The following is a 23,823-nucleotide window of genomic DNA, read 5'->3' as shown; positions in this document are numbered from 1 at the left end:
GTCCTGGTATGCGGACATCGTTCAGATGGTCGTCGAACCTCCGTGGCGGCTTCTGCTGCGAGACGATCTTCTGTCTCAAGGACCGATCTTCCATCCTGCTTTACAGTCTCCGGCTTTAACGGCGTGGCTGTTGAAAGCAAGGTCTTAAGGGATAGAGGCCTTCCACAGGCGGTCATCCCTACCTGGAAAGCATATATCGCCTGGTGCGAAGCGCATGGTTTTCATCCTCGTTCCTTCTCGGTGGCAAAGGTCTTGGCCTTCCTGAAGGGTGTGGATCAGCGTTTGGCGCTGACCACGGTCAAGGATCAGTTGTCGGCCTTGGCCATATTCTTTCAACATCCTTTGGCGTCGCATTCCTTGGTCCGCACCTTCATTCAAGGGGTGCGGCATTTGACTCCCCCGAGGAGAGCTCCCTTGCCTCCCTGGGATCTGAATTTGGTTTTGCCTGTGTTACAAAGACCTCCCTTTGAGAATATCAGAGAGATTCCTCTACCAGTGTTGTCCCAGAAAGTTGCTTTTCTGGTGGCCATCATGTCGGCTCATAGAGTGTCTGAGTTGGCAGCCTTGTCTTGCCTTTCTAGTTATCTGGTGCTTCATAGAAATAAGGTAGTTCTGCGACCCAATCAGTCTTTTCTTCCCAAGGTGGTTTCTTCGTTCCACCTCAATGAAGATATCGTGTTGCCTTCTCTCTGTGCACGGCTTAGGCATTCCAAGGAACTTGGCTTGCATTCCCTAGATGTGGTCCGGGCGGTCAAAGTTTACCTGTCCACCACGGAGTCCGTTCGGCAGTCTGATTCTCTCTTTGTTCTTCCTGAGGGACCTCGGAAGGGATCGGCCGCCTCCGCGGCGACCATTTTTAAGTGGATCAGACAGACCATTGTTCAGGCCTATTCTATTAAGGGTCAGGTTCCACCTTTTCTGGTAAAGGCCCATTCTACCAGAGCCGTCAGCGCATCTTGGGCTTCTCGCCATCAGGCTTCTGTGGCTCAGGTGTGCAAGGCGGCGACTTGGTTGTCCGTGCGCACTTTCACAAAATTCTACAAATTTGATGTTTTGGCATCATCGGATGCCTCCTTTGGCCGCAAAGTTTTGAGTGCGGCAGTTGTTTGAGGGGACATCTTTTTTCTGTCCCTTCTTCTTGGGGTGTTTTTTCGTTGTTACTGGGTTTGTTCCAGTTTTTTGTGGGCTCAGGTTGTTGCTGGCCCGACCCCTCATACCTGCACTGCTTTGGGACGTCCCATTAGTGAAGGCTAATACCATCGGGCGGCGACTGTCAGAGGACATAAGAGAAAATAGAATTTTTGTAAGAACTTACCATAAAATTATTTTCTCTGAGTCCTCTGACAGTCACCGCCTCCACCCCTCTGTTTTTTTGGATCTGGGGGTTGTTGCCTTCCGGTACTGCTTGCTACAAACTGAGGTAATATCAGATCTGGTTCAGGATAATGGCCCCCTAGTGGCGTGCCGAGATATAAAAAGTTTTTTTGTATTAACCTAATAATCAATAATCTGCCTAGCCTTGCTCCTGCAGAGGGCGCCATTACCCATTAGTGAAGGCTAATACCATCTGGCGGTGACTGTCAGAGTACTCAGAGAATTTTATGGTAAGTTCTTACAAAAATTATATTATTCCCTATCTCCACTGATTGCAACAACTCCAGGGTATCATGGTTCACATACAGAAGATCTATGCGCCTATAGACATCGTGCACCCTAGAGTGGTAGCTGTAGTCCCTGTCCGAAGAATGTAGTGCTCTCCAGCTATCTATAATGAGTTTATTCTGCAATGCCTTGCGGAAATGTTTGAGAAAGACGTAGGAGTGTAGTGGGCGGGTGATCAAATACCACCAAAAGAAAGCTCTATTTGTGGGGAAAAAAGGACATCAATTTTATTTGGGTACAGTGTTGCACTGCTGCGCATTTTTCCGTTAAAATACCACAGTGCATAATCGCAAAAAATGGCCTGGTCATTAAGGGGGCAAATCCTTCCGGTCCAGAACTGGTTAAAGAGGACTATAGTGTAAAGGGAGACTCTGATGGGGACTATGATGTAAAGGGAGGTTCTGCAATAACACTAGCAAACTGTACAAAATGAACTCTCCACAATCGGGAAGAGGAAGGAATGAGATGGGATGTGAATCTGTGCTTAAAAAAAAAAACATGCAAGAAAAAAAAAAAGGCCAATGTGCAGAAAAACTGATGGAAAAAACGTGCAGATTTCACTTGCATTTATTACGTTTTAATGGAGCCAGTTCTTCTGCTAACTCTGCCTCTTGAAATTCGGAAAATTTATCGTAATTACTAGAACCAATATGATCCCCAAACTTATTGTTACAATTTATTTCTGAGAAGAAGACTTTATTTTTATTTCATCACTGATGTATCTAAAAAAGTGTTTGTCTCCTTTCTTAATAGATTTAGCCATTACCTACCCTGTTTTGGCATCACGATAATGTGTTTGGCCTCCGTTTATTAATTTTTCTACAGTTTTCTATCAGCTAAACGTTCCGTTTTCCTGAATCTCTTATATGCGGTTTTATTTCTTCTTTGCTATCCTAATTACCTCTTTAGTGAACCATATTGGCTCCAGAATGGTAAACTTCAATAGTGCCCAGGGAACACTGACTACTGTTGTTTTACTCTATCCTTTTAATTTGTTTTTTGTTTTTTTTTTAATACATCCATTTTAGCAAAATTTGTCCTTTTGAAATCAAAAACTTTAAAGTTTTTAAATATGATTTTTTCAGTTTTTGTTTTAATAACAAATCAAAGACCTTGGGGATCAATAGAACCCACATTTTCTCCCACATCAATATTTGAAAATGTGAACTGTAGTAGCTTATGTAAAAGCACGCCAACTCCAGGAGAACAACAACAAGAGTGTACATCCTGAATATAATTCATCCTTTGCAAATACTTTTGTCAGACATTGCATGTGTTTTCTGTAAACAAATTATAGCGGTCTAATATTATTTGAAAAAAAAATTAAATTGCATTCCATTAAATGGCATCCCCCATCCATTCCACATTTTAAGAAACAATATACGAAAGAGCTGAGTGGACAAATCCTGTGGCATTTATAGAAAATTGGCTATCAACCACCTTTGGGAAGGAGTCATTTACTCCCATGTTTTTTGTGGAGCGAGCACACAGAGTGCCCATGTGCCCCCTGCCTCCAGTTAACCCTCCTTGCACGTTCTTGTTTAAACTCCTGAACTACAAAGGCAGAGATCTAATTCTTGTAAAAGCCAGAGTTATGGGGGATGCACTTACTATAGATAACCAAAATGTTTCCCTATTTCCAGATTACTCGGCTGAGGTACAGAAACAAAGTGTTAGGTTCACTGACGTCAAACGCTGCCTCCAAGCACTCAATATTCAGTATGCTATGCTGTATCCTGCTAAACTACAAGTGGTAGCTAAGGGGGAAGTACACTTTTTTGAAAAACCTGCTGCTGCAGCACATTGGCTAGACAGGAGAAATCGCTACATTCTAGCTCGCCTTCCAGGCATGCAGTATCCTGACTGAAATTATTCCTTTTGGAATATAAGGTATGCTGACTGCTCCACATGAACATTTATGTACAGGCGAAACACAAGTGTTGAATTGGATGAGTAACTACCAACTGGGGACTGTTGCAGAAGATGTAAAGTTCGCTGCTTTAACTTTGAACTTTCTTATTACCCCTAAAGAATACCTATGCCGACATTTTGTTGTAAGGTTAATCGTTACGTGGCTCTTTCTCTGTTGAACCCTTTCTCTTCTCCTCCCTTGTTCAATTATCTACCAGACTATCTGCTTTCTGGACACCAAGTGAAGATGATCTCTCAGGAAACCTCAGTTCTTCATCTACTCTCCTCATCAAGTATCCCTAATAACTATGGGACTGCAATTGGAAGCCAAGAAAAGGTATACATTGGTTTGTCTTTAATTATGGGGAAGAGGGCGCAGGGACATGTTCCCTCATCGCAATACTCGCTTTCCTAGGAACTGTATTGGTCTTATGCCTAAAACTGTTAGAGTACTGTCCTGGAATATCTGTGGACTTAATAACCCCATAAAATGAACTGCGGTCCTCAGGAATGTCAAACGACTCAAGGCAGACATAGTATGCCTTGCAGGAGACTCATCTGCCCTCCTCCTTATCCCAATACATTTCTACACGGCTCTTTAGCCATCAATACCATTCCGCATACTCCTCGTACTCTAGAGATGTGAGCATACTAGTAATGCATGGGACTCCATTTAAGTGTAATCAAGAAATTATTGACCCATATGTTCAGTACGTCTTTCGGATGTGTAATGTTGCTGGGTTGTCCTGCTTGATTGCAGGTATATACATACCTCCTCCGTTCTCAGCGGAGGTTCTTAAAATACTAGCGAGACAAGTCTCGATTTCTGGATGTTCTTCTGCTGCCAATAAGGGATTATCATAATTTGTTAGATAGAACATGGGACAGATTGCCGTCTCTCTCCCAGGCACCCTCAGTGGGTACGGGCCCTACTCCTGGTAGGGGAGCTTGGGTTGACAGATGTGTGGAGATTGCATCATCCTCATGTTTAACAGTTCTCTTGTTACTCTGCTACGTATGAAGGGCTTTCAAGGATAGATTTGGGGCTGGAGAATAACTCGTGCCTGGCTCTCCTTGACTCCTCTGGCTACGAACCCAGGCATATCTCATATCACTCCTCTTTCTGGGTTGATCTTTCCGTTCCTTCTACACCTAAAATACATTATTGGAAATGGAACCCATTTTGGTTATCCCTGTTCCCGAACCCGGATCCAGTACCTGGGCTGTTAACCTCTCTTTTTAGCCATAATATTGATTCTACTGAACTGGGGGTGGTTTGGGATGCAGCTAAAGCATATCTAAGAGGCCAATTCATACACATTATTAATGAAATTAAAACGTCCACTAAGGCCTGGGGGATTCTGGTGCTTGAGGAGGCTGGGAGGACAGAGGAGGCGTATGTGATGGACCCTTCAGAGGCCACTAAACGAGAGTGGTTGGCAGCCCAGGCGTTGTCTAAAACAGTGGCGACTCAATTGGCAGAGAATAAATGTTTTTTTCTAAAGCAACGGCATTTTGAGGAGGGAGAAACTACTGGTCATCTGTTGGCAATGTTGGTGCGTACCCAGCATGCTCCTACCTTTATCTCTGCCATACAAGATCCCAGGGGTCGCTAAAGAGTTCTAATCAGGATATTCTCCAGACATTCCGCACTTTTTATCAGGACCTGTACTCCTCTAAGGTACATCCCTCTGATACAGAGATTCATTCTTTCTTGGACTCCTGTTCCCTGCCTCGCCTGCCGGCCTCAGGTGTATGGATGCTTGATGCTCCTTTAACTGAGGAGGAATTGAGGGAAGCTTTAAAATTACCCCTAATGGGAAAACTCCTGGTGCTGATGGCCTTCCGTCTGAGTTCTATGGGCGATACGCAGAACAACTAACACCCCTATTGTTGAAAGTATATACAGTGGGTACGGAAAGTATTCAGACCCCCTTAAATTTTTCACTCTTTGTTTTATTGCAGCCATTTGCTAAAATCATTTAAGTTCATTCTTCTTCCTCATGAATGTACACATAGCACCCCATACTGACAGAAAAACACAGAATTGTTGACATTGTTGCAGATTTATTAAAAAAGAAAAACTGAAATATCACATGGTCCTAAGTATTCAGACCCTTTGCTGTGACACTCATATATTTAACTCAGGTGCTTTCCATTTCTTCTGATCATCCTTGAGATGGTTCTACACCTTCATTTGAGTCCAGCTGTGTTTGATTATACTGATTGGACTTGATTAGGAAAGCCACACACCTGTCTATATAAGACCTTCCAGATCACAATGCATGTCAGAGCAAATGAGAATCATGAGGTCAAAGGAACTGCCTGAAGAGCTCAGAGACAGAATTGTGGCAAGGCACAGATCTGGCCAAGGTTACAAAAAGATTTCTGCTGCACTTAAGGTTCCTAAGAGCACAGTGGCCTCCATAATCCTCAAATGGAAGATGTTTGGGACGACCAGAACCCTTCCTAGAGCTGGCCGTCCGGCCAAACTGAGCTATCGGGGGAGAAGAGCCATGGTGAGAGAGGTAAAGAAGAACCCAAAGATCACTGTGGCTGAGCTCCAGAGATGCAGTCAGGAGATGGGAGAAAGTTGTAGAAAGTCAACCATCACTGCAGCCCTCCACCAGTCGGGGCTTTATGGCAGAGTGGCCCGACGGAAGCCTCTCATCAGTGTAAGACACATGAAAGCCCGCATGGAGTTTGCTAAAAAAAACACCTGAAGGACTCCAAGATGGTGAGAAATAAGATTCTCTGGTCTGATGAGACCAAAATAGAACTTTTTGGCCTTAATTCTAAGCGGTATGTGTGGAGAAAACCAGGCACTGCTCATCACCTGTCCAATACAGTCCCAACAGTGAAGCATGGTGGTGGCAGCATCATGCTGTGGGGGTGTTTTTCAGCTGCAGGGACAGGATGACTGGTTGCAATCGAGGGAAAGATGAATGCGGCCAAGTACAGGGATATCCTGGACAAAATCCTTCTCCAGAGTGCTCTGGACCTCAGACTGGGCCGAAGGTTTACCTTCCAACAAGACAATGACCCTAAGCACACAGCTAAAATAATGAAGGAGTGGCTTCACAACAACTCCGTGACTGTTCTTGAATAGCCCAGCCAGAGCCCTGACTTAAACCCAATTGAGCATCTCTGGAGAGACCTAAAAATGGCTGTCCACCAATGTTTACCATCCAACCTGACAGAACTGGAGAGGATCTGCAAGGAGGAATGGCAGAGGATCCCCAAATCCAGGTCTGAAAGACTTGTTGCATCTTTCCCAAAAAAACTCCTGGCTGTATTAGATCAAAAGGAGGCTTCTACTAAATACTGAGCAAAGGGTCTGAATACTTAGGACCATGTGATATTTCAGTTTTTCTTTTTTAATAAATCTGCAACAATGTCAACAATTCTGTGTTTTTCTGTCAGTATGGGGTGCTATGTGTACATTCATGAGGAAGAAGAATGAACCTAAATGATTTTAGCAAATGGCTGCAATATAACAAAGAGTGAAAAATTTAAGGGGGTCTGAATACTTTCCGTACCCACTGTAATAATAATGCGTTTCAAACAGGGACATTACCCCAATCAATGAACAAAACCATAATTGTGGTGTTGTTGAAGCCAGGCAAAGATGCTTTATTAGCTGATTCGTATAGGCCTATTTTCCCTACTTACTACTGATGTCAAACTATTAGCCAGAATATTGGCAACAAGATTAGTGAAGGTTATCCACAAATTAATATAGAGAGATCAGTCGGGTTTTATCCCTTCACGATCTACAGCACAAAATCTTAGCCGGTTTTATTTAAACTTACAATTGTCCATAGACAACAGGGGAAATAGAGCGATTTTTTCTTTAGACGCTGCCAAGGCCTTCGACAGTTTCGAATGGCCCTATTTGTGGGGGGCTTTGGAGCATTTTGGGGTAGGTAAAACATTTATTAAATGGATTTGAAAATAGTTATATACAGTAGTAGTTGAGGTTGAATAAGACTATATAGTCCATCCAGTTAAACCTGTGTAGGTGTGTGTGGATGCAATTATTTCACATACCCCTGAATGTTCTGATCCTTGAGATGTACATCCAAGAGTCTTTTAAAAGTAGCCATACTCCTTGCAGTAACTACCATTTGTGGTAGAGAATTCTACAATCTTGTAGCCCTTACCGTAAAAAACCCCCTGCGTAGCCTAAGGTTAAATCTCTTCTCCTCTAATTGCATTGTATGGCCACGTGTCCTCATGCATTCGTTGCGACTGAACAGTTTTTTCTATGCTGAGATCACCATTGAGGTACTTGTATATCGCTATCATGTCCCCTCTCAGGCATCTCCTTTCCAGGGAGAATAAATCAATCGCTTGTAAGCGCTCTTTATGATTAAGATCCTCCAGACTCCTAATCAGTTTTGTTGCTCTCCTCTGGACTCTCTCCAGTTCCAACACATCCCTTCTGAGGACTGGCGACCAGAACTGGACAGAATACTCCAGATGTGGTCGGACCAGTGTTTTATAAAGTGGTAGGATTATAGTTTTATCTCTGGAATACATCCCTTTCATATGCAAGCTAATATTCTGCCGGCTTTGGCAGCTGCAGCTTGACATTGCATGCTATTGCTAAGTCTATCTTCCACTAAGACTCCCAGATCTTTCTCCATTTTTGATTCCCCCAGGGGCTCCCCCCCCCCCCCAAAGTCTATTGGGCGTTTATGTTTTTAGTCCCCAAGTGCAATACCATACACTTCTCCACATTAAACCTCATTTGCCATGTAGTTGCCCACTCTGTTATTTTGTTCAGGTCATTCTATAAGATTTCTGCCTCACGATGTGAAGTTATTGCCCTACTTAATTTTGTGTCATCTGCAAAAACTGAGATTGAGCTAATGATTCAATGCTATTTATGAATAAATTGAACAAGATTGGTCCCAGGACTGAGCCTTGGAGGACCCCACTTACCATCCCAGACCAGTCTGAGTACACGTTATTTATTACTACCCTTTGGACACGCCCCTTTAGCCAGTTTTGTATCCAAGAGCAAACCGTGTGGTCGATGCCTGCAGCCCTTATTTTTTAAATTAAGCGTTTGTGGGGAACTGTATCAAATGCCTTAGCAAAATCCAGGTACACCACATCCACAGGTCTCCCACTATATAGCTCACAGCTCACCTCATAGAATGTTAGCAGATTGGTTTGACAAGAACGCCCTTTTGTAAAGTCGTGCTTATTACTACTGATAATGTTGTTCTCTTTAGCAAACTCTTGGATATAGTCCCTTATCATCCCCTCCAGATGTTTACATACAATTGACGTCAGGCTGACTGAATATTAATTTCCCAGGACACGCCTTTTTTGCATATTTGTATCACGTTAGTTCTCCTCCAGTCACCTGGTAAATTTCCTGTCAAAATACTATCTGCAAAGATCAGCAACAGTGGTCTAGATATAACCTTAGTTCTCTCAGATGTACTCAGATTTACGCCATCTGGGCCTGGTGATTTACTTTTGTTAATTTTATCCAGCCTTTCCCCGATTTCACCCTATGTTAGCCATAGCGGCCACTTTATGCACATCCCACTGCTCACATTCAAATCAATGGGGAACTGTTAGATATCTTTGCCTTACATAGAGGAACTAGGCAAGGTTGCCCCCTTTCACCCTTACTATTTGCCTTGGCCCTAGAGCCCCTGGAGGCATGTATACATGCGTTGCCTGAAGTGGTCGGATTTAAACGGTGTCCAAATACAGATATTATCTCATTATATGCTGACGACACCTTATTATATCTTGGGGACACACAAGACTCCTTGCGGAGGGTTATGCCTGTGATTGATGATTTAGGAGCCCTATCTGGGTTCTCCATAAACTGGGATAAATCAGTTCTCATGCCCCTTAACCAACTACCTGGCCCATTACCGTCTTGCACCTCTTCAATACAAATAGTTTCCACCTTTAAATATCTGGGTATCCACATTTCTCCGGATCCAAATGATTTTATTAAATTAAACCTTATTCCACTGCTGCATACATTTTGGGAGAAGCGTGCATCCTGGTGTAAACACCCATTATCTGTAGTTGGCAGAAAAAACTTAATTAAAATGGTTTTGGCCCCCAATTGTTGTACATATTTAATAATTCCCTGGTGTGTATACCTCAGAAATGGTTCACTCGCATAGATTCCCAATTTCAAAATTTAATATGGCGATAGAAATCACCTAGAATTAGTTTATCTGCACTGCAAATGGGTAAGGAACAGGGTGGTATGGCGGTTCCACACTCCAGAGCATATTACCTGGCTTCTCAGATGCAACAACTTGGGGGATGGGGGCACATAGACCTACGGGACTCTATCAGGGCCCTACTAGGGCCAGGGACCAGCATGTCCTTACAAAAATGTGGACCCATGTAAAGTCAATCTTGGGTATACAGGGCTTTTTGCCCGGTACCCCAATCTCCCGTAATTCGCAATATCAGGAGCTGTTAGAGCTAGAGGGGTTTGGTCGGTGGCAAACAGTAGGGATCCGATAATTGTCCCAGCTATATTCAAATGACACTCTTAAATCTTTTACGGACTTACAAACAGAATTTGCACTTCCCAGGACCCAATTTTACAGATATCTACAATTGAGACACGGGCGCTCTAAATTCTCAATCTCGGCTATCAATGCTCAAGTTAACAGAGCATCCCATACATACTGATATGTTAATGGCAAGAGGCAAAAAGGGCACGATATCTAGGTCACACGCCAGTATATTTAATACCTTACAGAAAACTTTTACACTAAAATGTAGGGGGGTTGGTAGAGAGATTTGGGCATTATTAATGATGATAATGATGGGAATTATGTCTGTCGTCCATGACTCGGGTTTCTGGGTCAGCCTCCCAGAGGCTTTCTCATCTTTTTTTGTTGCATAGAGCTTATAGAACACCAACTCAGCTGCATAGGTGGGGAAATAGAGATACTCCTCTTTGCCCAAAATGTGAACAAGAACACGGCAACTTGTTGCATATGATATGGAGCTGTCCCAAGCCATTCCGATACTGGTCAGAGATCATAAGTACTATTTCGCAGGTATATAGTTTTTGGCTTCCGTGAGACCTGTGATATGTCTGTTGGGAGCCTTGGAGGAGGAGTTGTTGGGTCCAAAAGCAATTGTGGCTGTGATGCGCCTACAATTTATTGCCCGTAAACGAATTGCCCGCTACTGGATGTCTTCATGTGTTCCTACCAAGAAACAATGGGTGGAGCAGGTGAACGCAACTCTTATACGTGATAAATTGACATATCAACACTAGGGTTGAGCTAACCCCGACTGTATTGTTCGGGTTTGTACCGGACTTTTGGGTATTCAGTACCCGCACCCAAACCCGAACATTTCACTGTATGTTCGGGTACTGTCCGTTGTTCGATAACGTTATTTGATGTTTTGGCGCGGTTTTAATGGAGCGCTTTCAAAAGGTGCAAGGCAGCCAATCAGCAAGCGTTTAACTAGTGTGCCCTAGAAGCCTTCAAAGCCATGCCTACTAATGGCATGGCTGTGATTGGCCAGTGCAGCATGTGACCCAGACTCTATATAAGCTGGAGTCACACATCGCCGCGCGTCACTCTGCTATAACTATACTAGGGAGAGGTTCCTGGCTGCTGCTGCTGCTGAGGGAGAGATAGGAGATTACTGTAGGGTCAGGCTGGAGATTGCTTTTAGGGAAAGCATAGATAGAAACAATCTGCTTTAATCATACAGCGATCTACATTGATTTGATTGTGTGGGGGTGCAGTGCACGATTTCTATGCCCTGACCTGAGCCCAGTGAGGAGGAGAAAGGAGAAAAAAAAACTTTTATCAGTCTGTTAGGCGTGCGGTGCTGCACATTTAATGCAAGCTCAGTGCATATGTGTCTGCCTAATCTGCATTTAAAAAAGAAAAAAAAATGTTTCCTTCATATTTAACTTTGACATACAGTCTTTAGACAGACTCTGCTTTTCTAACCTGCTCTTCAAAAAGCAGCAATGTAAGTAGAAAATAATTATTTTTCAGTATTTAGGGAAAAAAAAATATTTTTCAGTTTTTCATTCAAATGGGTTTTTTTTTTTAATTCAATAGCGGAATAGAACAACAACAGTATCCAACCTGTTAGGCTTGCGGTGTGTAGCGGCCATTTACTGCAAGCTGAGTGCATATGTGTCTGCTTAATCTGCATTTAAAAAAGAAAAAAAACGTTTTTCCTTCATATTTTACTGTGAGCGTTTAGACAGACACTGCCTTTCAAATCTGCTATTTAACAAGCACCAATTAAGGGGATAATTATCTATCTGCTTTTCATTCATACGTTACAGTGAGATACACCCATTGCATACTGTTGTATTGTGCATTGCAATAAAAAAAAAACATTTAGGGGCCAAAAAAGTTAATTGCGGCCCTGTCTGCATATGTTACAGTGAGATACACCCATTGCATACGGTTGTATTGCCCTTTGCAATTTAAAAAAACCCATTTAGGGGCCAAAAAAGTTAATTGCGGCCCTGTCTGCATATGTTACAGTGAGATACACCCATTGCATACTGTTGTATTGCGCATTGCAATAAAAAAAAAAACCATTAAGGAACAAAAAAAGTTAATTGCGGCCCTGTCTGCATATGTTACAGTGAGATACACCCATTGCATACTGTTGTATTGCACATTGCAATAAAAAAACTCATTTAGGGGCAAAAAAAGTTGATTGCGGCCCTGTCTGCATATGTTACAGTGAGATACACCCATTGCATACTGTTGTATTGCGCATTGCAATAAAAAAAACATTTAGGGGCAAAAAAAGTTGATTGCGGCCCTGTCTGCATATGTTACAGTGACATACACCCATTGCATACTGTTGTATTGTGCATTGCAATAAAAAAAAACATTTAGGGGCAAAAAAAGTTGATTGCGGCCCTGTCCGCATATGTTACGGTGACATACACCCATTGCATACTGTTGTGTTGCTCATTGCAATAAAAACCCATTTAGGGGAAAAAAAAATTGCTGGCTAGTCTGCATATTTTACTGTGAGATACATCCTTTCTATACTGTTGTTCTATTCTGCTATTCAATAAACACCCATGTAGGGGACAGAAAGATATTAAATTGCGGCTTAGTCTGTATCTGTACGTGTGAGATACATCCTTTGGATACTGTTGTTGTATTCTGCTATTCAATAAACACCCATGTAGGGGACAGAAAGATATTAAATTGCGGCTTAGTCTGTATCTGTACATGTGAGATACACCCTTTGGATACTGTTGTTATATTCTGCTATTCAATAAACACCCATGTAGGGGACATAAAGATATTAAATTGCGGCTTAGTCTGTATCTGTACATGTGAGATACACCATTTGGATACTGTTGTTGTATTCTGCTATTAAATAAACACCCATGTAGGGGACAGAATGATATTAAATTGCGGCTTAGTCTGTATCTGTACATGTGAGATACGCCATTTGGATACTGTTGTTGTATTCTGCTATTCAATAAGCACCCATGTAGGGGACAGAAAGATATTTAATTGTGGCTTAGTCTGTATCTGTACGTGTGAAATACACCCTTTGGATACTGTTGTTGTATTCTGCTATTCAATAAACACCCATGTAGGGGACAGAAAGATATTAAATTGCATATTTGTCTGTATCTGTACGTGTGAGATACACCCTTTGGATACTGTTTTTTATTTTGCTATTCAATAAACACCCATTTTAGGAAAAAATATTAAATCGCGGCCTAGTCTGTATCTGTACGTGTGAGATACACCCTTTGAATACTGTTGTTGTATTTTGCTATTCAATAAACACCCATGTAGGGGACAGAAAGATATTAAATTGCGGCTTAGTCTGTATCTGTACGTGTGAGATACACCCTTTGGATACTGTTGTTATATTCTGCTATTCAATAAACACCCATGTAGGGGACATAAAGATATTTAATTGTGGCTTAGTCTGTATCTGTACATGTGAAATACACCCTTTGGATACTGTTGTTGTATTCTGCTATTCAATAAACACCCATGTAGGGGACAGAAAGATATTAAATTGCAGATTTGTCTGTATCTGTACGTGTGAGATACACCCTTTGGATACTGTTTTATTCTGCTATTCAATAAACACCCATTTAGGGGAACATTAATAATTTTGCAGCATTTGCTGATTATGTTACTGTGAGATACACCCTTAAAATTTGTTTTGTGCATCTCCTTCCACCACCGAGGATTGCAGGGCGCTTCAGTTTGCCTCCTCTTGCTAACTCCTCCTACTCCGCTTCCTCATCCTCTACCACCTCCGCATCCGGAGCAGTGATCATTTCCAAGGCTTTCAGGGTAGTCATTCACAAGTGGCTCCGAGGGTGGGTTCCTGCACCCACAAACACCAGGTACACAATTGTCAAGCAAGGGCACAGTTCTGGAGGAGGAGGAGATGGAGGAGGAGGAACCATGTTCACAGCAGGGTGGCACCCAGATAACTGATAACAACAGATACTACACTTGATCTTAGGCAAAAAGTCGAGATTCGAGAAGCGATGCTGGTGGCATTCCCACCTGACAGCGGGGGCACAGTGGAGGCACAAGGCGAAGGCAGAGGAGTAGGAGGTCGCCAGGGCACCGCCAGCAACTCAGAAGGCAGGGTTAGCATGTATGAAATGTGGAAAAGCTTTGTCGGCACACCACAACAACCAGGACCACCAGCTGTTTTTTTTTTTTAAGCCCCTGGTGTGTGAACACACTCAGACTATCACCCAGTGGGTGTATAAAAAAGTGCACACCAAAAAAGTGTAACACAAAAAGTGCACAGGGTGTACACATAGTCCTTGACCCTGATCCCCTGGGGCGCAAGGCTCCTGCCAGGGACTGGGGTACTTACACTGGCTAACCGGGCCGAAACCAGGCAGCCCCGTTCTTTAGGAGGTCTGCTGAAACAGACCACCCCAAGTACTAGGTGGGGCTCTCCCGAAGAGAGACCTCATGAGAGAGGGCGAACCAAGCCAGAAGGCCATATCCACCCCCTCACAAGACTTTCAGGTACAGGCGCAAGGACCTACACCCTACTAATCACGCTGTGCAAAATAAAGTGTACCGCCACAATAAAAAACACAAAACGTGAGACACACAACACATAAAAGTGGGGAAAGGGTTAGTGGAGAAATGCAAGGTTAGTGCCATGTTGCAATACTATGGCAGGCCCTTCGGCCAGGAATAAAAAATTCCTCTGGTACTGACTCCTAACCAAAAGGCCCGGCCCTAGAGGCAGGTGTGAAAAATGTGTGTAGGAAATGCCAAGTGTCCTTGGTGCCTTACTCATAGTGTTGCCATCCACCGTGAATTATGGCACCCCTGGACTGCCACTCCAGGGGCACATACACCACAGGCTTTTCAGAATACCAGTCCCTGGCAAGACCAGTGCAGCCCCGTCCCTACCAGAAGGCCTCAAAACTTAGACAGCTTTGGGAGAGGCCGTCCTACAACCAGGGACACATACCTTTTCCAAGGCCAGACTCAACCCAGAAGGGAGAAAAAAGCCCCCCGCCGCCATCACTGTTACTTACCATATACAGTTCCTTACCGTTCCTTACATAGTATACCTGTACTGAATGACGGGTCTGTTTGTTTTAGAGGCATTTTAGTGCTCAAAAGTTCGGGTCTCCATTGACTTCAATGGGGTTCGGGATCGGGACAAAGTTCGGGTTAAGTCCGGTTCACGAACCCAGACTTTTTTTTCAAGTTCGGTCGAACCCGCCGAACCCGAACATCCAGGTGTTCGCTCAACTCTAATCAACACCGCAATGTGCCCAGGAAATATATAACAATAATGAGGTATAGTGATAATGGTTGGAGGAAAGTTTTCTCTGGGTTGTCTGTTCGTCCCCCCCCCCCTTTATAATACAGGCTATGTAGCCTACAATAGGTAAAGGTTTTTACCGCAGTGCACAAGATTGCACATCTTGCAAACATTGGTATAATACATACCCGAGAAATGCATGCAGGGTGTGACCTTGCTGTTTGACTTTATACAGTTTGTTAATGTACCATAAGTTGTATTCTTAATACTTGTAAAAGACTGATGTGCCTGTTGAAAGTTGTACAATTTATTATTGCACTCAAACCTATTTTCTTGGTTAAAAGAAATATACACTGAAATTATTGAATTAAAAGTAACCAATTCTCAAACTTGAAGAAAAAAAAAAAAAGATATGATACAACTTCTCATGGTAGATGCTTAAACTTGTAAAATTATCTACCTTTCTAATATTTAAATCCCTTCCAGGAATATATGGAAGGAAAAATAGATCTATAATAACCCATTCACAATAAAAAAAAGTGCGTCAGTGCTGCTTGTAGCTCCACCCAAGACTGAAGCACAATTTATGGGTGTTCTTTTGGGGGAGGCACAGCCAGCATTGAAGCCACCTCCCCTTTTTATTCTGTAGGGCTGTGATGTAATTGTTAATCCCTATGCCTCCTTTGCCATCTTGATTTTTACTGTAAAGAAAACTAGTGAACTGAGACTCACCCGAGATAGGAGCTGCAGCTTGGAGAAGAGAGTATAAGTGTAACTCCGACTTGTGTTGTTAATGATCATGCTGGACAAAAGGGCTGTCATTCACAAAAAACACAAGCCCACAGCAACACGTGTTGGCAGCTACTATACAAATCTCTCTTGGACAAGTGTAGTAGCTGTCAGGGTGCATTGTTGCGGGATTGTTTTTTTTGTGGATGACAGCACTGCTCTTCAAAATAGACTGTACTCACTAGCTTTCTTTACAGTAAAACAGAATAACAGAAGAGGGACATGGCTTCACAATTACACAGGCAAAATGCAGATGTTCAGATTAGTAGCTTTCAGAGGAGGTGGTGGGAGTGATGCAGGCTTTCTGTGCACTGTCAGCCAGAACTAATTAAATGTCCCCTTGCTCCAGTGTGGTCAGATAGCAGTGATTGCAGGGGGTTGGCAAGCTGTCCAACCATGTTGCTAAACAACTACAGCATAGATTTAATTGGGACCATGTGGTATGTGCAGTGGATCCCCTGTGGGAGGGTATCAAGGGTTTTAGAACTCTTATTCTTTACACCAAACAAGATCAGTTTTAATTTTGACATGATCGCTTGAATTCCTCCTGACCAGTAAGGAATAAAAACAAAATTATATCTTGTATTTATTATCTTGAACAGTAAAAGTATTTTGAGAAACTGTTTTAATAAATGTATTTTTTTACCACGGGTTCGTGAAAATGTATTGTATTCAAGGCCACTACTTCAAACTTTTTACTTCGATCTGATCAACTAGTAAATATACATTTGGATTATAATATCCAAAACTTTCCAGCACTACAGGTGCATCTCACACTGTGCTTTATCAAGTCCAAAGTTAGCACAGCAGGAAATTCTAGGGCACTTTATGCTTCCCTCTGCTAACCAGCTTTATGGAGATGCTGATTTCATTTTCCAGCAGGACTTAGCACCTGGCACACTGTAAAAAGTACCAATACCTGGTTTAATGATCATGGTATCACTGTGCTTGATTGGCCAGCAAACTAGCCTGACTTAAACCCCATAGAGAATGTGTGGAGTATTGTCAAGAGGAAAATGAGAGACACCAGGCCCAACAAAGCAGATGAGCTGAAGGCCGCTATCAAAGCAACCTGGGCATCCATAACATTTCAGCAATGCCACAGGCTGATGGCCTCCATAACACACTGTACTTATGCAGTAATTCATGCAAAAGGAGCCCTGACCAAGTTTTGAGTGCATTCTGTACTGTACATGGACATACTTTTCAGTAATCCAACATTTCTGTATTAAAAATCCTTTTTTTAATTGGTCCTATGTAATATTCAAATTTTCTAAGATACTGAACTTTGGGTTTTTACTAGCTAGAAGCCATAATCCTCAAAACTAAAAGAAAGAAACTGACCGCAAAAATATGCGATCAGCAGCGCACGTTCAAAACATTGATAATCCACCAATCATAATGTGAATATGGACAAACACAATCTGTCAATACAAATAGTAATTAAAGTGCTCTGTGCAAATAAATACATAAAAAGTCCAACATTAACAATGTGTAGGTTCCTTTGAGTATTCCACCATGTGAACACACTTCTTCCAAAATACAAAGTGCTGGAAATATGGCAGAAATTCACACTCTCCAGATGATGTTCACCCCTCTTACCTTATGGTAAGTAAAGGTCCAGATAAGCTTGTAAGATCTCCTTGATCTAAATGGGATACTCTGCTTGTCCTCCCAGAGGGTCCTTTCCATACACTAGCTGCTTTTAAATGGGGAATCTCAGGAAACACGGACATAGAGAAAGATATACTCCTCATGGTGTAGTATTCAAAAAATGTTAGTTTATTTAAAATTGAAGAAAAAACTTGGCCCCAATAGGGCAAATGCAAAACATAGCATTAGCATAAAAACAACAGCGAACTCATAAGCTTAAAGCAGAGTTCCACCCAAAAGTGGAACTTCCGGTCTTTTGCTACCTCCCCCCCTCCGGTGCCACATTTGGCACCTTTCGGGGGGAGGGGGGGCACTTTTATTATTATTACTTATTTATTTTTCAAATTGTTGTTTGGCACGAGTGTATTTGTATTCACATAAAATAAAGAAATCCTTGAAATATATCGCTCACTGTGTTAAACATTCATATAAAAAATGTGCAAAAATATACGCGTTTCACTTTTTAAATTGAATAACTGCAATAAATTAACTTTTTTGATGATATTCTAATTTTATGAGATGCACCTGTATATTCATACATATATCTGTAATCAATGATGAGAACATCTCCCCAAGTTTATGAAAATATAGTTCCCCATCTCAGCCATATTCTCTCTCTTATGACCAAGGTCTTAAACAGGAAAAGTTTCCTCTTTCCCAGGCAACCACCCAAACTGCTTCTCATAATTCAGCTCTGCCCTAAACTCCCTTTTTAAGTCTTCGAGGATCAAAGTGTTAGAATCTCATTTTTGTTTAAGGACTAGTTCACACCACATACAGTCCAGTGCGATTTTGTTCTGCATCAAAAACACATGAAAAAGTAGGCTGTATGGTTTCCAACGGCACAGTTTACACCACTGCTTACAATTCCAGTTCCAGAAAAGAAGTAGAATCTGCTGCATTTTTCCTGCACTGAAAATGCTGTAAAAAGCATCACACACTGGAACGCACCTATACACCCCAAAAATGCACTTTGAACACACATGTCCTTATTTAAGGTTAAGAAGAAAGAGGGGGGGGGGGAAATGCACTAAAACGCATCAAAAACCCACTGGAAGGCATCAAAAAAGCGCATGCAGAAAAGAATCTGGAACGCAGCCGGACTGCGTTTCTATGGTGTAAACTGGACCTCAATTTTTTTTTTTATATAAAATTTTTCTTTCCAAGTGGAAAACAAAACATAGCAGCAAAACAATGTCGTATATAGCGCTGCACTCGCAATGTAGTAGGTGCACATATAAACCAGAATGCCAGAAATTAACTGTTCAGTGAACCCAGTCTGAGTCTACTAGCATGGTAGAAAAAAGTCCAATCCCTGTGAAGGAACATTAACTTAGAGATAAGCATAGAAAGAAAACATTTAGGAAAACAGATAGTGGGGTCAGGCCGACTTACACCAGCCCATTTATGTAATAGGCCCACATGGGAGGATTTTATGGCAGATCTGACCATAAAAATAATTGGGGCCCAAATACAATATCACACAATATCAGCAAAATCCTCTTCAACATATTAAAGTGCATAACTCACATTGTACAGTACCAGAACATGTTCCCAACAAGTACCTGAATCATCTATCAGGGTAGATATCCCCTGGATAGTTAGATCAAGGTTGCCAAAGGAATAAAGAAGAAATAAAAAAAAAGGTCAGGGAAAAGTTCAGAAGAAAAGAAAGAGAGAAAACTAAGCTAAAGAAAGTAAGTCTGACTAGGAATCCACCCCCCCACGAACTAGAATCTCATTTCTGATTTTCCCTCAGTTTGTACCCCATTGGCACCCAGTCATATTTTGACATGCAGTGTATCATCAGGACAGAAAGGAAGAGGTAATCTCTCCATTGGGAACACAGGCAACAATGGAAACCTGACAGAAGCCCCTATTCTGTCCTACTTTATCCAAAAATAAACCCAGTTGAACCTCCAGTTTAACCACCTGAGCTCTGGAAGGTTTTACCCCTTTCCTGACCTGGTAACTGGCAATTGCGCTGTCATGCAATGCTGTACTCAAATGAAATTTATATCATTTTTGTTCACACAAATATAACATTCTTCTGGTGGTATTTGATCACCACAGTTTTTTTATTTTTTTCTTTTATAAATAAAAAGACCAAAATTTTTTTCACTTTCCGCTACTATAGAAAACATCCAATTAAAAAAAAAAATCTAATTTCTTCATTAATTTGGGCCAAAATGTATTCTGCTATGTCCTTGGTAACAAAAAAAATAAAAATAAAATCTCAATAAGTGTATTTTGATTTGCGTTAAAGTTATAGCTACAAACTATGGTATAGAACAGGGGGTCTTCAAACTATGGCCCTCCAGTTGTTCAGGAACTACAGTTCCTGTCATGCCTAGTCATGTCTGTGAATGTCAGAGTTTTCCAATGCCTCATGGGATGTGTAGTTCCGCAACAGCTGGAGGGTCGTGGTTTGAGGATCCCTGGTATTGAAAATGATTTTTTTTTTTTTTTATACCACTAATGGCAGTAATCAGTGATTTATAATGGGACTGTGATAGTGTGGCGGAAAATCAGACACTAACTTACACTGGGTGGGAACTAACTGCCACTGACATCACCAGTAACACTAATGCAGTGATCAGTAATAATAATACACACGGTCACTATACAAATGACACTGGCTGGGAAGGGGTTAAATGTATGCCTAACAAGTGTTAATTTGTGTCATGTGTTCTGCTTTTACCAAATACTAAATTACTAAAGATTGTTCTCGCTGTACAGACCCCTGATTGATTGTCAACAAATGGCTCTGGGCTGTGATTGGATGATTGGACAAATGCGATCAGCAGGTCCCAGCCATTAAACATTAGCTGAGACTTGCTGAAAAACGCCCCCTGTGTACAATCTCGATGGGTGTTGGTGGGGGGGGGGGGGGTAGGCGTTGTAGATGCATCCAAACAAAATATTTCTTGGGCAGTTACAGCCTGACTAGAAAAACCTGATCCCTGGCAGCATTTTGCAGAGTGGGATCCTTGCTCTCTGTAGGGAAAAGGTTTTTCTGCAGAGGTTTGACTCCTACTGAATCAGACTTCTAGAGCTGCAATCAGGTAAGCCTGTGCTTCCCATTGATTGGATAGATGTGGCTGTGACTCAGCAGGGGGCATTTTAGATCTCTAAAAACAGATCACTGCTTTCCTATAGACAGCTAGGGTTCCACTCTGCAGCATGCTGAGGGGCTGTGGCTGCTTTATTAGAGGAGAAGTACAGCCAAAGCTCATTTGGCTGTACTTCTCCTGTGAATCACAGCAGTGCACTTCATTCTGCACTTCTGTGACCCTATTTCAGCAGACACCACAGAGCCGTTCCAGGTTTAGGTAAGATTGCAACCATATGGTCGGGATCCACCCAGGAGCCGTGACTGGTACCTGGCTTAGCCTCTCATCAGTGACTGATAGTTAACAGCTCTTTGCTTAGAATGAAGGAGAGAACTGAGCGATCAGCGGTGTTTGATTGTTCAGTTCTCACCCTTACAGATGGCAGGGGACAGATGCTACATCAGATCAATGCTGCATCCACCCAGGTAAGTATGATTTAAAAAAAACCCATCTCATTTGAAGTAAAAAAGTGAGACTTTTCACACCTTTTGTTTTGATACATCTGGACTATATTAAGCGTTTTTAAATTTAAATTTCATTGGAAATTCATGTGTGTGATAAGTCCTTGTTCAAATAATTTATTGGAGAGGAAATTAACAAAATACAATGAACATGTCACAGTAAAAATTGCGGTATAAGAGGATCCGTACAATCAAAATACATTTACCATGTCACGGAAGAACATGTGGCATAAAAAGATTGGTATAATCATTCTTTAGAACTGAACTGAAAACAATCTTAACAATAGTGCCATGTGGAAAGCAATTGCTTTGGAATAAAATGGTCAAGGTTTGTTGGGACGATGACAACACAGTCATGGGGCTGTGTGTATGGTAATTCCTTAAATGTATTCTCTAACTAAACTTTAAGAATTAGTTTAGCATACAGTCAAAGTGTTTTATACACTGCATACTTAATTGTCATTTAAATACATGGGTTCATTTACTAAAACCGGAGAGTGCAAAATCTGGTGCAGCTCTTCAACCAATCAGCTTCCAGTTTTAGCCCCCGTTCACATCAGCGCTATTTGACAGGTCAAATCGCAGCCTATTGCCTGCTTGGTGCAGCACCACACTGATTTCCAAAAGTAGTTCCTGCACTACTTTTGCTGACCTTGGGGGCGACTTTAATAGACATCTGTGCATGAACCCACACAGAAGTCGGACTGAAATGCGGCTTTGAAATTGTGCGAGTTCAGATGAAGTTCCTGTGAACGAGGGCTTGTTGTCAAAGTTTAACTAAACAAGCTAAAATTAGAAGCTGATTGACTACCTTACACAGCTGCACCAGGTTTTGCACTCTCAAATTTTAGTAAATCAACCCCACTGATCTGCATGCTTATAAGCTAAAATTGTCTCTGAAAAGTTGAATCATTAGTTAATAAAAAGATGAAAAAAAAAGTCCAAAAGGGATCATAAGAACATTTAAGCCAAGTGAATGGGTGAAGTTTTTCAGTGGAAATCTAAATGCACTTATATAAAATAGGTAAACCTTGCATTTTTAAGGGCAGTTTTGCTGACAAAATAAGACGCAATATGACCAAAGTTGACAAACCTGCACCCAAATATTGTTTAATTTCAAACCATTGAACATTGTCATATGTTATAGTTAGCAAAATAGATGTCTGTTGGATACAGTTCTCACGTGATTGTTTCAGCCAACAAAAAGCTGTCCTTGTTCTATCAAGCTGACAGTTGTTAATTTGTAGTGCTTGCCCTATTTTTCTTACATTTCTCTACTTCTTGATAGAGGGCATCATTAGGTCTTTTAATTTAAACAGGACTTACATTTCAAAACAAATTTTGAACAGGTATGCTGTTTTAAGTGTTGCAGGGTCAGTCCACCCAAAATAAATAATTCAGTTCTTTTGTTGGTTGTAACAGGATTTAACACTGGCTGACTTCTTATTTCTCCAAGGGTTTCTAGTGGCAAGAAATTTTCCTTCTACGGTTACTTCATAATAAAGACATTACTCTCGAAGTTAGATTCCAAATTATTTAAGAAGTATATATTTTATAGAATCTTTAAGAGAAAACAAAACCATGATCTGGTGTTGAAGTGACTAAAGCAGTACATTAGCTCTGAGACTTTTGGTTCAATGTAGATATTTTGCCACTGAGCTCCCTAAGATATACAAGAAGCCATGTCATTCAAATTGCCAGTAACCACATACAAAAGAAATATAGATCAATTGTGGATTTGGCATTTAATACTTGTTAATTTGTTCTTCCATCATGGTAATTACTGTATGTGAAGTTTTCCTAATGTTAGATCAATTAATAATGTATTTAACCAGTAATTCATGCATTATTCCAGCTATCTCATCCTAAAGCATAATTGCACCTTAGGAACTTGGGCACCATTTTTCTACCCTCTCCCATTTTTGCAAATCATATGATTTGCGAAAAAAGGACCATATATAAGACTTACCCTACTCACAATGTTTGCTTCGTAACTGGGAAACTGGACAGTGTTCATTAAAGTCCAGAGCTGGATTTTTTCAGTACTGTGCATGCCTGTGCCTCCTACCATAGAGTATGGGAGTGTAGGAGTGTCTATACATTAGTTTTGCAGAAGACGACAAAGGGGTATGTATAGATGTTCATGCTACAAATATGCATTGATCCTTTAAATAGCAAAAATATAGCATTTTTTTAGGACATGGGCATCTGCTCCATCTGGTAAAAACTGGTAAAACAGGAAAGACAAGAGAGACAGAGTGAACAAAAACACGGGTTTTGATGGTAAGGATGACCCTACTCTGCATTTTTCCAAATTTGCACAATATCTCCATCCTTGCATAGAACAGCAAGTCGCTTTTTATTATCTAACAAAATGATTTGGTAATTCTCAAACCAACTCATTAAATTTTTTTACTTTGGAAACAATAGATTTTGCAATTCATCCA

This window comes from Pelophylax lessonae (assembly GCF_965119305.1).
Source record: "Pelophylax lessonae genome assembly, chromosome: 10".
NCBI lineage: Eukaryota > Metazoa > Chordata > Amphibia > Anura > Ranidae > Pelophylax > Pelophylax lessonae.
This window is presented reverse-complemented; position numbering follows the sequence as displayed.